Raw genomic sequence first — 14,580 nt, forward strand, 5'->3', positions numbered from 1 at the left:
TCTCCAAAGCTGCTTGGGCTGGGACTCTCAGGTATGATTCTCCCTTCCAAAATGTCTGCCAACAGAGGTCTCATTTCCTTATACAAGAGGGGTGGTAAGGGCTGAAACCATTCCTTTATGGTGCAGGCATCACCTGCAGGAATGGTGTGTTTCACAGCATCCATTCTCCCATAATTCTCCTCATGCTTTGATAAAACTTGTTCCCACTTATATAGCAGTGCAGCCAGCTTACCAGTTGCTCCTCTGTGAGGTCAGGCTGGTCCACCAATTCCTGCACATCAAAGTCTGGGCTCCCCTCTGGTTCACTACTGGCCTCTACCAGCACCACTACTCTACCATGCCATCATTATCAGGGATCAGGCTGAAGTCACAGGCACCATGGAAATGTGCACTATCCACTTTATAGAGCCTGCCAATCTTCTGGTAGTGCCCTATGGAGACAGGAATGTCATGCAAAATAAACTGGTAGCCTACCGTCTTTGACTACAGCCAGCATCCTGGCCACTGAGACAGCATTGGGCTCTTCAAGGGCTTCAGCCAGGCCACAGTAGTCTTTTCCTTTTGGGACATTCTTTGTTTCTGCTCAAACCATCACCTCACTCCGGGCTGGGACCATGATTCCATGCCAATGATGAAAGGGTTAGAAGAGGAATCATCTTTCACAATTAAAACACCACAGTTATCAATCTTAAGCCCGTCAATTTCAGAGTCCATTACTGCGTAGCTTATGCATGGGATCTTGAGGCCATTGGTCACCTTCAGCTTCATAAATGATGGAACATCATTCAAACTATACTCAGGGAATTGCCTAGTCAATAAGCTCTGTTGCATCAGAGTTACTTGTGAACCTCTATCTAGCAGTCCTATGAGTGCCACACCTCCTCTTGACACTTCCGCATAAGGAAGCCGGACCTGGGGAGCATCACTAAGCTTTTGTGCAGGGGTGTACAGGGGACTCTTTGGTTTCAGGTGCCTAATCAGCTCCCGTGCCCAGTCCCTCAACTGATCTTTCAGCTCTTCCACAATCTCCCTCTTTAATTCCTGTTTCAAGGCCAAATCCTGTTGGCGAAACCTGACACCACTAGACCCTCCCACCACAGCACAGGTTACCTCTGGTCCTCCTCCAACAGTGAGGCCTGTTGTTGTACTGCAGCAAATGTTACTTATGGGTTTTGCTGAACAAACCTCTTCAGTGCATGGAGCAGAGTGCCCACCTCTAGGCCCAGTAGGAATTGGTCCTGCAGGTGGCTATCAGTGAGGGCTTTCTCTGCTTTGTGCTGCTGAAGCCTGCAATACAATATTCTTTCAGGCGCAGCACATAGGATTGCACTGGCTTCTCGGGCTTCTGCACACATCCAAAAAACTGTGACCTTAATGCAGACACAGATGCTTTGTTTACGTACAGGTTATAAAGAGCAGCAATGATCTTAGCAACTCTTTCTCACTCACCCTCATCTAAAACATTGATTTGTCTTTTAGCCAATCCAGTTAGTGACCCCCTAACCTTTTGTCTAAGAGGCCCTGCAATTGCTCCTTCTATTCACCATATTTCAACTCACCATCATGGCCTTGAAGTTTTTGGCACCCAAGGTGCACCAATGACAATGACACAAAACGATTCAACACAATACATGCAAAAATCAAGAAAACAACAACTCAATGAATAATTATAGTTACAGCCAAAACAAACTAAACATAAAATAGTCCATGCAAATCAAAACACAGCAACCCATACATATATAAAATTAAGACCTCATGCAAGCAAATCAAAATACAGCAACTCATAATATAACTAATAACAAATAAAGGCAATCACAGGCCATAGCCTCACATATGGACAGTTTCAAGATGGATGCGACCATGTGGTGAGTTTCCTGTTTTCAAAAAAAAAAACACTTGTAAATGTTTTTGAGGCTGAAATGAGCACGATTTTGACTAAGGAGAAGAGAGACAGTATGCAATAAGCTGCAGATGACTGGTTGGATTCTTGTGAAACATGTTTGATATTTAAAAGTCAAAGTACAATTTTATTTCCTTATAAAAACAAAACAATGGCAGTAAAAACAGTCTCAGTTTCAAAACTGTCAGGAAAGTCTAGAGATAATAGAATGTTAATGCCACTACAGTTAGTTATTGTTCTATTTGCATCATATTACCACAGGTGCTATATAACAATTGTCATAGAAGACCTTCAGTGAGCACAGGAGTAGAACAAAACCTTGAGCAAAACTTCAAGATGCTAATGCAGCGGTAGTATATAAAAAACTAAAAGTTCCAACGATCAGATAGCTCTTACCATGGTGATACGAACAGCATTGAGCGTGTCTGACAGTCTATACACAGACTATACACAGAAACACATGCTAACAGATTTGCATAAAGGAGGTTAAAGGTATGCATTGTAGTTTTACTTGTAAACGTCCTTTATTTTGTTTAGAGTACAAATTTCCCATCAAAACACATTATTCTGTCATAAGAGCTAATAAACATGATGAATGCATTTCCACCTCTCTTGCAGACTCTCGCAAAGCCTAACTCTGGGATATTTCGAAAATTTACATTAGTATGTGTTATATTTGGCTCCCATGCTCATGCTAGAAGAACATGTTCTATAAACAGTACTATGGGACCCAGTCTTCGTAGTACACACTATCGTTCCACAAGTGGTCACAAACTACACTGGGTGCCTTTAAGGGCCTGCAGGCACAAGCATGCATGAAGATTTTTTTTTTTTTTATTTTTTTTTTCATAATGCATTGTTGGCCTGGTGCTTGTTTTGTCTGCTAATCCTCTGGTTGCCAGAAGGAGCCAATGTTCCAATTTCCTGAAGAGTTGGTCTGGTCTGGTGGTTCTGTAACTTTTTGGCTTGTGACCCCAAAATAAAGCGAAGCCTAATTGTGATCCTGTGTCTCAGCCTGCATTATGCAGAGTGGTGAACTGTGGTGAACTTGTTTCATCTGCTTAATTATTGGAGTAGGAGACACCTTTTGAAACTACTCAGTATTTAAGTTAAAAACCCCCCCAAAAAAAAATGAAAAAAGAAAAGAAAGAAACAATAAAATGTTGTATCGTAATTTTTTCATGTCAAAATCATCTGGTAACCTCAAATAAAAGAGACCCATGGAGGGCTCCCAACCCCCAGTTAGGACTTCACTCAAAGCATTAGACAATTAACATGAGTTGAGAGTCAATCCCAGTTTGCTGGAGATGAGGTTGAATGTATCTGCCAACCCAACCAAAGTCCCCTAACGTATCCAATACCTCACCACCCCCTGTCACATTACTAACTGTTTTGAGGCATGTTTCTTTTGTATTTGTGGTGGGAAGACTCTTTTTATGTGAATATGTATTTGCATTTTAAGACACTGTACTGATTCCAGGCCCCGGAGAAATACATGGAGGGGGAGAGAAACCAGCAATGATCTAGAGAGAGCAATATCGCAAACCTTAAGAGTTTGCTATGTTCTCTTTCAGTGGCATTGTGGTTATGCAAAGATTCATACAATGGTATTAATTAGAATTCATGTCTTATAATTTCTCTCTGTGAAAGCATCTCGCTCTCCAAGTCATCTGCCTCTGTGTTGCGATCCTCAGCTAGTCCGCTTGCTGCAAATCCTGCCCCTGTTTCCCATGCAGGTGTTGGACTAGCGATGTGAATGGCACCATGAATGCTAATGAGACGTTGTAATAAGGTCTTTGAAGTATGCAACACACTGTTGCAGAATCATAATGTGAAAATCCCCCTTTGAATCCTCAGACTCGGCCTGCCTGACACTAGCAGGCCCTCTCTCTTGCACCTCGCTTTCTGTGTCTACCCCATCCACCCTCCCCATCCCCAATCCCTGTCTTTCTCATTGCACTTCTACTTCCCCCACCCCCATCCTCCCCATCTCCCCTACATCTTTTTAATATTCACTTCTTGCAGGAATACTTGCCTTGCTCTGATAGGTCTTAGATGACAAGCAGGGTTTCCAAATACCAACATGTGGGATGTAGCGATCCGTGGGAAAAGAGTGAGGGAGCGGACCCAGCAGGAAGGGGGCCGGATTATTGGTTTAGGAGAGAAATAGGCAAGGTTTAGTCAGGGGTGGGATGTGGTGGGATTGGTTGGGGGGTGGTGATGGGGGGTGGACTGGGGCGGTTAAGGTGCAGATATGAGAATTGCAAAACTGCAATGCTGTGGTTGCGGATACAATGACTATAATTCACCCACCTTGCACACAGGGAACACTTTCAAGTTTTTTTTTTTTTTTTTTTTTTTTTTTTCCAAGCAAATTTCTTTATTGGCTTTTATAATAGGATTAGAAAATACAAAGTGCTCTGATAGTTAACTAGCTGTACTGTTTTATGTATACACATATATACAGGGATCTAGGGATAGTAGTTTTTCTTGTTCCTCAAAACTCAAAACTTTGAAACACAAACTGCCATCCATCAGTGGAATACATATTAGACAAAGTTCATTTTCTGAATTCCTACCCCTCTTTGATGAAGAACTGTAATTTGTGCAAGTTATAGACCAAAAGTCATAATTAAATTAAAATTTTAAATAAATAAATCACATTTTTGGGGCAAATTTTATAGGACATGAAAACGTCAATGAGTCAGTGCAGTTGAAAAGGTTTTATAGCCACTGCACCAAGAATGTTTTACTTACAACACACAGAAAATTACCCTGAAGGTAATAATTTTGAACTGAATGACTGTTAATTCCCAAAGAAAAAATAGTGGTGCAATCTAGGAAAACCTTGGATACTGTTACACTGTTATATCCCATCAATTTGCTATTCAGTACATTTAAAGAGTTTTTTGTGATGTGAATTTTTTGTGACCTTTACGAGTAATGAAACTCACTCACCCACTCACTCACTCACATCAGAATTTAGCACTCCGCGTCTGTCCAAGCTGCTCAGCCAGTGAAATGCACACGCTCGTGCATGCAGGCTTAATGACCGCACATGGGAGGATTTTGTGGAAGATTTGAGCGAAAATACATGTGTTTAGGAAGCACTGAGCACACAACTGGATACCGGAGAATTGGATACAGTATGAAGAGTATGACCTTTATAAACTGAACTTCTGATCGCCTTAAAGCTGTAAATTATGGACCCATTTTTTTCTCCACTAGACCAGAGATGGCTAAAATTTTTTGAAACACAAGTTTACTACGAAGACTTGCAAGTGAACTTTCTTCCTCTGGGATTGAGGGCAGCACACAGTGAGCATTTTATACAACTTTAATACATTATGGGTAAAGTATCATTTTAAAGTGACCTTGCATCACCTATGTTTGGTCACCTATTCACAAGAATAGAAAAATACACCAGCAAACATAAAAATGGGCACATTTATGTAAGCTACATCACCAATAGTTGTATTTTAGGTGTTGTTTTGTAGTGGATTTTTCCTTTAAATGACATAGCGATATCTCCTGTGGTCTATCTGCCTATCTGCCTTCCTCTCCCCCTCTCACTCATCTCCGTCCTTCTTCCCTGCTCCCATCCATCTCTGCTGTCACTTCATCACTTATGCCACTGTCAATCACTCAGTCATGCTTATAAACGGAGTGAGTTATGAAGTGCTTTTATTTGCCAGGAGCGCCATTGGACTCGACCTGTGATAAAGCCTTGACAGCAAGGGTGCTAATGATGAAGCCATGCTGACTGATGTGCAAAGATACAGGAGTCAGGAGGGGAAGTTGTGAAGGGCTGACCTTTATCAACCGAATGCATCATGGGCCGCCATGACACCATTTGCTTGTGCGGTGGAATATATTGTTGTTGGTGGTGAATCATCATCATCACCATCACGAAAACCATCATCATCATCAAATGCTGCCCACTCATGACAGTCTCTTGGTAGCTCATTGCTTCCTCCTCCTTTCTCTTCTCCTACCTCTCTCACCTAGTTCAGCTAGTTTGCTCTCTTCTGTCTTTGTGAACAGGTGACTCATTCTTCTCTCTCCATCTCCCATTCAGTCTGTTTTTTTTGTCCTTCTCTTTGCTTCCTTTTATCTTTCCAAACAGGTGATTTCTCTCTCTCTCTGCTTGCCTCTCTGTACTATCTCCCCATCGTTCTCATTACAGAAGGTGATCACCCATTGAGCTCATCAGCCCTGAGTGAGCCCCCTTCACCCCCTGACTGATGAGTCTGAGAAGGGGGCTGTCGCCACACTGACAGCTTGTTCTGAGGAGAAAAATATTAATGGCTCCTCTTCAGACTAAAAATGCTGCGCACCGACCCTCCCGTCCCACCCACCCTGCCGATACTGTGGTGCTCCTCGCTGGTATTTCTTAAATGCCAGCGTCAGTCATGAATAGGTCAGGACAACAAGCACTTAAATAAGGCTTTGTCACTGATTAATGAGAGGTGGAGAGGACTGTGGGAGGGCCTCTGACTGCCTTGTGCAGACAAAACAATGAATGTTTTGTAAATAGCCACGGGTGCTTTGCTTTTCTCTTTTTGTCTCTCTCTCTCCCTCTCTCTCTCTCTCTCTCTCTCTCTCTCTCTCTCTCCCTCCCTCCCTTCCTCTCTCTCTCTCTCTCTCTCTCTCTCTCTCTCTCTCTCTCGCTCTTCCCTGGTGGAGAGCAACATCCCTGTCAGAAAACTGACAGCTGCTCTGGGGATCGCAGAAACACATGTTCCCAGCCGCAGGACTGGGGAAAATCCAATCAGATCCCACCGAGCCTACAGTGGCTCCTCATTTGCAAAGCCAACAGGCCTTTTACCAGTATTGTTGTAATGGTATTAACAGGTTGGCTCCCAGCCAAGCGGCACTACGGCAGTAACATGCTGATGTTATTGACTACTTATCCATAAAAATGCATCCCTTCTCACTGCATTATGCTCACACATGGCACAAATCGACTAATCTGAGTAGATTAAAGTCACTTAAAGGAGATTGAAGTTCACCCATGGTTTTATTAAAGTGCACAAATCTAATCAGAGACGATGTGTAAATTGGCTGGCTAAGATCAAGATGGTACAGTGTAAAGAGTGAAAAAATACATAATGTTATTTTGTTTAGCTTGGGTCTGGCTTAATTTTCTCAGGCTTGATAAAATATGCTATCTATCTGAGGCATTTACTTCATTAATATTCATAAAAAAAAAAAAAGATGCAAAATGTACTGCAATCAAAGTACACAGAAGTAAATTGTAAAACTAACTTACTGTATACCTGCATTATGGAGGTTATTAATACATTAATATATACTAAGATTTTTCAGAACAGCTGCTGGGGTAATTTTATTCATCTAAACCTGCCAGAATTTTTAAGGGACTGGTAGAACAGGCATAATAGGCAGACATGGACTTCACTAATGATCAAGATTGATATTTTCTTTTCAGAAGTTATGTATCAGGACATAGAATGAAATACAGTAGCATCTGTATCACAAATCCTCTCACACTACACAGTTATAGAACCTAACATACACCAGAAGTGAAGACATGATTGGCCGAAGACATCGTCTTGGTAAGTGTCCTGATAGGCTCTAATAGCATTAAGGCTGGATTATGCTTCTACGTAAGCGGAGCGTATGGGGGTTGTGCGGAGCTTATGGAGGTTGTGCGACCGCCGCAGAACCTTGCCGCGCACTTCCGAAAAATTGTAACTACACAGACCCCACGTAGCCCCCAACGCAGGCCTCCCACTGACAACAAGAGCTATGATTGGTCCACCGAACTACATCATTTCCAGCATTTCGCCGCTCCAGCATCACGTTCTGTTGTGCCGGCAGCGCTATTTTTAAAAGAACTGCTGTTGTGATCACATCTTGACTCATCAGTTAATTTAAAATTGTTTGGAAAGTTTGGATCATGCTGGATCTGGATCTACTGCTGCTCCTTTTAAAAATAGCGCTGCCGGCACCACAACAGGTAGAGGAGTGACCATACATCACAGGGTCTACGTAGGTCTGCAGAAAAAAAAAAAAAAAAAAAAACGCCCCATAGCATTTTGTCAGAGAATTGCTTAACGTGTTTCACAGAGGTATGTTGGACACACACGCCCTGCGTGGCAACTGCGTGCGCGTTGCATCGAGTGTCCGCAGAAACATAATCCTGCCTTTATAGTGTAAAGTCACAGAAACAGAACCCAGTCACCTTGGTTAGGAGTTTACACATTTTGTGGTCTTTTCCTTTTTGCTATCTATATTATCTGTATTACACGCACCTATAATATTTGCAGTCTCCACCCGCATTTCTTTTTTGCTTAGGTCCTTGTAACTTGTGCTGGAAACATGAGGCAGACACCTCTCTGCTTCAAAGATATGCCTCTCTATATAATTACATCTCTACTATCCCCTGCAGGAACAACACAGATTTCCAATGCAGCTTCCAGGCAGTAGTAGCACTTTGGAGGTGTGGTCCAGCTGTGACATGTCAGTGACATTTTCACTGTAATTATCCTCCCCTCATTCCCTCACTCACATCTCATTCTGCTAGGAATGAGCATCACATTCTCATTCCCAAGTCGTCAGATACCAGAGCTTGGTCACAGCCCTTTCGTGTCTGATACTGACACTAAAGACACCCTTTGGCGTCAAGATGAGATGCATCAGGCTTTCTCACCTCCATCACATGTCAGTGTCACATGGTTAGGTTTAGGCAACAAAACCACTTGGTTAAGGTTAGGGAAAGGTTAGGTTTAGGCAAAAAAAATGGAAACTGGACATGTGTGAGACTGGACATTTCAGTGTCACATTGAAGGTCTTGCCGGAAACGGGAATCAAACTCAGACTTCGTTCCTTTTGTGGACTTTCTCGCTCTTTATACTAGATTATCTTTATGATACGTTACCATCCCCTGCGCCCCATAGGCAGGCTTTCGTGTCAGAATCAGTTGCAGAGGGGCGTGAAGTTATGGTATTTGAAGCCCTGGGAATAAGGAAAGGCTGGAATAAGTGTTATAGCCTGTGACTACTTAGGTGTTAGCATGCATGTATCTTATGTATTTAGAGAATACAGAGTTATCTACCAAAGCCACGGGGATGATTTTGATTCCTGTACTCTCTTGCATAAGTGACCGTACTGTTAAATTCCCCAAAAACTGGTGTATTCCCTTAGCAGTGAATGTGAAAAATACCCATAATGGAAGTATGAAATTATTGGAAAAACCCTTGATTTAATTTTGTAAATAATCTGCAAAGACCAAACACAGCAGTTCCTGTGCTCAGTCTGTGAATCTTGGTAATCACTCAGTGGAGACCTGGCTCCAGCACTCCACACAGATGGAGTTTCAGCCATGGTAATTTTTTTTTTCTTTTTTTTTTCTTTTTTTTTTTTTTCAATGTAATTAACATGTGGAAATACTTTCCCCCTGAATGGTTGTCAGATCAATTTCTCATCGGAGGTCTTTGTAAACCTACTGTGGCTCCTGCAGCCTGTCAGATCCCAGCCATTGGGCCCATCAGGTCCCACTTGACTGGTTTCAGAATGTAACACAGTTCAGTGAGCCTTTTAACAGACTTGAATCGACAACTTAGAAATTACATGAAATACTGTCAGAGAAACCCAGGGCAACAGTAAACAGACCAAAACTCTGCACTGTTACAGGAACTAGGTCAATGGTAATATACTGAATAGCTGTAAAAAAAAAAAAAAAAAAAAAAAAAAAAAAAAAAAAGCCCTGTGCTACTGTCGGCATCTAATGAAAATAATGCCTACTAGCTGAGGGAAACATTTTTATATCAATAAATGTTTCTTTGTCTCTCTTTCGGTGTCAGACAAAACAGAGATTTCAGCAATGTTTTAGCAAGCTTTTCCATTTGCTGCTCCAATCACCCGATGCCTCATTTTTACGTATAGGGGAGAGTGGGGTAATTTGTGCCAGGGGCAAGTAGTGCCACCCCTGTTATCTAGAAAACCATAGAAGAAGTTGGTCATGTGACCACATATTTTTGAAGAGGCATCCATTTCACTCATCCTGCAAAGAAGGGAGACACATGGCTTGAGAGGAAAGCACATTTCAGTTCAAAAAACATTTTTTTGCCCTCCAAAGTAAAATTTCTATGATCAAGGTTTTTTGATTGTTGTGTTTGAACAATTATAGAAAACTTTGAAAACAGTTCACACAGATTTTAGTACTTTAGTAAGCTACACCATGAGTCTATACAGTTAGCATGATGTTAACTCAAAACAGCTGGGGATGCTTTTTTTTTTTTTTTTTTTTTTTCTTCAAAATGGTGGGCTTGGGGTAATTTGTGCCAAAGGGCCTGGGGTAAATTGTGCCAGTAGCACAACTTGTGATTATATTTATTGTATTTTATTGTTATTGTACATTGTCTTCTTACCTTTGATCATTAAAACTATTCAGATTCAGATGATGATGATTTTCAGGTGCTCATTTTGGAATTTTTATTTTGTTCTGGTATGTGTTCATGTGGCGCTAGGCCTCGTTATAGAAAAGTGGCCTGTGATCTTGTTAAAATAATAAATAAATGTTGAATAAATAATTTTGTATTGAATTTTTGATTTTATATAGCATTATCATTTGTGAGATTAAAATGATCTGTTTTAATTCAATTATCAATGGCACAATTTACCCCAGTGTATTCTCTCTAATGGCACAATTTACCCCGCACCAGGGGCAAGTTGTGCCACAAAACCACTTTTTTTTTTTTTCGAAAGCTATATTTCTCAAACAGTTTATATAAGATCCAAAGTGATTGTTCCCAGGGATGCACAACATCCTAAACTATATGTGCATATTTGAGTTGGAGGCATTACTGTAATCTCCTCGCTTTAAAGGCACTTTAAGTAAAAATTGGCACTACTTACCCCACTCTCCCCTACTGTTAATTTGGAACAAACAGAGGGGTAGCTAGCATGAGCAGTAATAGCCAACATGACTAAACAGACAAAGGAAAGAACATCAAATACATTAGCGCCATCAGCAGAACATGCAAGTCCCACCCACAGTGTTTGTTTGATCTCTGGGAAGTACCATGATATGATGATATGACAAGAATCAATGTCAACATATATATGTGTATACACACACACACACACACATACACACACACACATATACATACATACATACATATATGTATGTATGTGTATGTTTATGTGTGTGTGTGTGTGTGTGTGTGTGTGTGTGTGAGTGACCTGGACCAGTTAGGAGCTTTCACCAAAATAGTTTTTGTAAAATTAAAAAAAATAAAAAAATCTTGCACTATTGCTCTATTCATGCAATACTATAGCCATGGAAACGAACATTAATAGGTTGGGGCCTAATGACAACCCCTATTTATACCAAAGATTGAAAGAATTGGTTAATAGTGAAGCCTCAATATTCTTTGTAAACACACTCAGGGTGAATTCACAAAAGCTTTGTGAGACTTTTGTGGCCATTTAACCTGCGAAAGGAAGAGAAGAAGGAACCGTGTGATGCACAGAGCATCTACAAAGGCTGAGACACATAACTTACTGTGCTGCCAAGCAAATAGCATCACAGTGCACTGTTGATATTTGTGCATATTTAGATTGGTTTACTATGCATACTTGTGGAACTAAATTGCTCCCTTTCTATGCAGATGAGCCTTGTTCAAAGATAGTCAAATTCACAAAGATCAGCGCTAATACTGTCTCGCAGTCTGAGTGAAATTATTAGCATCTTTAGTGGGTTGGCGGTAATTGAAGTGCATTTGGAAGGGGTGTCATGCCCATACGTTCCAATGAACATGGCAGCTATGACTGTAGCCAGGCAAAGACATTGTCTTGCCAGGCATAATGGAGAATTTCACTTTTTGATTTAACCAAGACTGAAATTATTTGCTTCACAAACAAGAGCAATAACAAAAGCAATCAGATAACTCAATAAAACCAGACAATCAATAAAATCCAAAATAAACACAAATGGAGCTGAAATGGTAATCAACTAAAAAGGTAATAGTAGTATAAATAAATAAAAATTATATAAATAATTAAAGGTTATAAAATGCTTTACAGCGCAAGTGAGTTGTAGGAGAAGAATCAGCCTTGCTAATGAATGCATACTTTTGTTAGAAAAGGTAAAAAAAAAAAAAAACAGGTTAAAAAAACATGCTAAGAAGTATAAGAAAATGCCATGGAAACAGTTTCACACTGTGAAAATAGCAATTCACTGGCCTCATTCATTGTTAAAAGCTGATTTATGCTCGCTACACAGTCCACGGCACAAAATGCAGAATGATACGATTATGACCTGTATGGTGCTGAACTAAACACAGGTCAAAATAGAGCTCTATCCACAATTTTCCTGGGGGAGTTGCTGGGGAAAGCATTATCAACAATTATGTTCCAAACTTCCGGTGCGCCAGCGGAAGTAGTAGTTTTGGCAGAAAAAGATTCAAGCTGGCTGGCGGTAACTGGTGTTTACGTTTGGTAAAGCTGGTGATGGTCTTCCGGAGGAGCAGGAAGCCCCCAACCCCTATTACCATCCAGGGGGAGGAGGTGGAGATAGTGGACTCCTACAAGTTCCTGGGGGTCTACATCAACAGCAGGCTGGACTGGAGGGACAACACTGACGCTGTATATAGGAAGGGCCAGAGTCGCATGTACTTCCTGAGGAGGCTCAGGTCCTTTAATATATGCAGCAGGCTGCTGGACATGTTTTATCAGTCCATGGTGGCCAGCACTCTGTTTTTTGCTGTGGTGTGCTGGGGAGGAGGGATCAAGGAGGGAGAGCGGCACAGGGTCAACAAGCTGGTGAGGAAGGCCAGCCGGGTGGTTGGACTGCAGCTGGACAGTTTGGAGGTGGTGGCGGAAAGGAGGATAAGGGACAAAATGAACAACATCCTGGAAAACCCCTCCCACCCCCTCTATGAGGAGCTGTGGCTGAGGGGGAGCACCTTCAGCCAGAGGCTCACTCTCCCCAGGTGCAGGACGGAGCGGTTCAGGCGCTCCTTTGTACCCACAGCCATCAGACTGTACAACAGTGCCTGAACACCCCCTCGCTTCACACACACGAACACGCACGCACACAAACATACATGTACACACGTAATTACAGGGACAGGCCCCCAGCACCATAGTGCTTTTACCTATTTATTTATGGTCTGTGACCATACTGTTGTCATTTATTTATTTATCATGCACAGTGCTACTGTGATTGTGTGTCCGGTTTGTATATGGTGTCTTGTTTGTATCTGTTACTTTTGCCGCTGTGACAATTTGAATTTCCCCTCCGGGGGATTAATAAAGTCTTATTCTATTCTATTCTAAGTTTCGTTTCATGGATTTAATGTTAGTGGTTGGATAAAGAAATCGTCTGATTTTTTTCGGTCTCACCATTGGTTCAGGAGTTACGGTACTGAGAAGCTCGTATTACAAACATGTGACACACCGGGGACTCTTCTGTGATTGGACGGTAGAAATGTCAGTAGTCCTACGGAGTTACCGTGGCAGTAGGGTAAAATCAGTAGGGTAAAACTAACCTGTCTCACGACTGTCTAATCCCAGTGTGTTTCTCCGGTTTCCGCTGTTTTTCTCTGTATGTCATAAACGGTCTAGGAGATATCGATATGTAAAGTAGGCATGCCGAATCCTGTCGGCGCCGACATCATCGGTTTAAGAGACATCTTTGCTGTCTTCCCTGGGCTTCATTAACCTGCGGTCCATCCTGTGGGTTGCAGTGCGTCACTGTAGTAGCTCCGGGGTGGTGGAGCTCAGCTTCGAGGTGGCAGAGCTGAGCACAAAGTAGCGAGCTAACTAACGTTGTAAAAGACGAGACCGCAACGTAAACAAATAGCTACTTCCGCGTTCCGCCCGAGTCAACCGGATGTTTCACCCACAACCCCGGAAGCGCTCCAGGAAAATTCTGGATAGCCATGCTGTGCACCTGTAAATTTTTACAGCGTGACTTGCAGCTGTCCTGGATAAACAGATGATGACTGGTTGAAGTGCCATTTCTTGCCATTTCAACCACACAAACCATGAAAGTTGTGCTGTTTGCTGACACTGCGCCGTGCTGCACATGACCATTACTTTGACTTCAGGATTCACACCATGGACAGCTCCATTTGAAATGATTTATTTTGTCACAGGATACAATGACAGTTGTAAAACGCACACACACACACACACACACACACACACACACACACACACATACATACATATATATATACAGTACAGGCCAAAAGTTTGGACACACCTTCTCATTCAATGCGTTTTCTTTATTTTCATGACTATTTACATTGTAGATTCTCACTGAAGGAATCAAAACTATGAATGAACACATGTGGAGTTATGTGCTTAACAAAAAAAAGGTGAAATAACTGAAAACATGTTTTATATTCTAGTTTCTTCAAAATAGCCACCCTTTGCTCTGATTACTGCTTTGCACACTCTTGGCATTCTCTCGATGAGCTTCAAGAGGTAGTCACCTGAAATGGTTTTCACTTCACAGGTGTGCCTTATCAGGGTTAATTAGTGGAATTTCTTGCTTTATCAATGGGGTTGGGACCATCAGTTGTGTTGTGCAGAAGTCAGGTTACTACACAGCCGACAGCCCTATTGGACACTTAAAATTCATACTATGGCAAGAACCAATCAGCTAACTAAAGAAAAACGAGTGGCCATCATTACTTTAAGAA

Source organism: Myripristis murdjan, chromosome 3 (genome assembly GCF_902150065.1).
Source record: "Myripristis murdjan chromosome 3, fMyrMur1.1, whole genome shotgun sequence".
NCBI classification, from domain to species: domain Eukaryota; kingdom Metazoa; phylum Chordata; class Actinopteri; order Holocentriformes; family Holocentridae; genus Myripristis; species Myripristis murdjan.